General features: G+C 41.3%; 1 pseudogene; it reads right to left on the bottom strand.

Moving 5' to 3' along the window:
• Positions 1–345: 345 nt before the first annotated feature.
• On the bottom strand, positions 346–1,123 carry LOC149404816 (putative gamma-glutamylcyclotransferase At3g02910 pseudogene; annotated as a pseudogene).
• Between the last annotated feature and the right edge of the window lie 372 nt (positions 1,124–1,495).

Genomic DNA, 1,495 nt, shown 5'->3' with positions numbered 1-1,495 from the left:
TTTCTCAACAGCTTTATATAGTAAGTTTTAATTTATTGTGTGTGAAACTTTTTAATATCTATGAATAAGATTTATTGACAATTTTTCCCATTAAATTTGCTTGGAGAGGTTTTACGATGTCTTTTTATATTTCTTCTTAATAATTTTTTAAAAATCGGAATAAATATTTCCTGTAAGTGTTAGGGGACATCTGAAATCTGGTGGCAACTGAAATTCCGGTAAAGACATCCATTCTTTTCGTGAACACGACACCAATTCTTCATGGGATCCCATAGAAATGTTCAAGATAGTCATTTAATCGACTGCCTTATATTAACGACATTTCAACATTAGTAACAAAAAGCATTTCTTCAAACAATTACGGTTCAGATTTCTCGCAGTTCCAATTATTAAAAGTTCAAATTTCGAGTATAACAAGATCGGGGACAACTAAGAATCCCTCAACGGAGTTTCACAAAACAAAAATAGAATCCTTAACACAGACAAACACACTCCGCGGAGAACGAAATTCCCGAAACTACCTTTCCTCAATCGCCGCCCGAGGAAGCCAAAAACGCCCGAATATCGTCAAGAATGGGCGTTCCCTGGAAAGGTCTGTCCCGTAATTTCACGTACCTCTCAGCCTCCGACGCCGAGTACTCCTCCAAACCTTCCCTCCGGCACCGGTCCCACATCGCCTCGCCGTAGCTCCTGTGAGCGAAGTACGCCTCCGCCGAGACACACGCGCCGTCGGCCGCCGCGACGCGCACGGGGAGGCGCTCGTAGTGCGCGTGGGACACACGCTCGAAGTCGTCGAGTCTGGCGAGGCCTCGGTCCGAGACGGAGTAGAGCTCACCTCGGACGCGGCGGCCGGAGCCGGGGAGGCTGAGGAGGTAGGGGATGCCGTGGGGCCCGCAAACGAGTGGGTATGGAGTCAGCGTAACGTGGTCGCCGACGAGCTCGGCGTCGTTTTGGGCGATTAGTTCTTCCATCAGCCAGTGGTTGTGGAATCCTCGTTTCAGAGTTCCGTATGCGAAGATCAAAGAAATTCGTTTGTTGAGCTCCGAGTCCGCCATTAAAGAGGGAGCGTGTGTTTGTTGCTCTCAAGATAGTGTCTGCGCGTGTTGCTCATCTCCAATTGGTTCCAAACGAAGGTTTAAGGGCAGTAAAATTTATCTCCATAAATTTAAAATATTACGTATGAATTCTTTATATTACTTTTATGAGACAGAAGGTTTTTTTTTTCTAATTTTTTAATATTTAAAAAAATTATACAAATTAATTAATCATTTTAAATTTATCAAAATTATCAGAGGTTGACACACGTCATTGACATCCAAAATTAACAGTCGGTTAGTCACAAATAAAGTAAAAATCGACATCGAATATTTATCCTGTAATTTTTACACAACATATATATATATATATATATATATATAACATATATTAAAGTGATACAATACGTAAATATTAGCTATTTTTACCGTCATTAAAAATAAGGCGGTTACAATTAGGG

Source organism: Urtica dioica, chromosome 2 (assembly GCF_054948205.1).
Source record: "Urtica dioica subsp. dioica isolate 48M chromosome 2, U.dioica_male_clone48M_v1_H2, whole genome shotgun sequence".
NCBI classification, from domain to species: domain Eukaryota; kingdom Viridiplantae; phylum Streptophyta; class Magnoliopsida; order Rosales; family Urticaceae; genus Urtica; species Urtica dioica.
The sequence above is the reverse complement of the archived record's forward strand: the minus strand, read 5'-3'. Positions and strand labels throughout refer to the sequence as shown.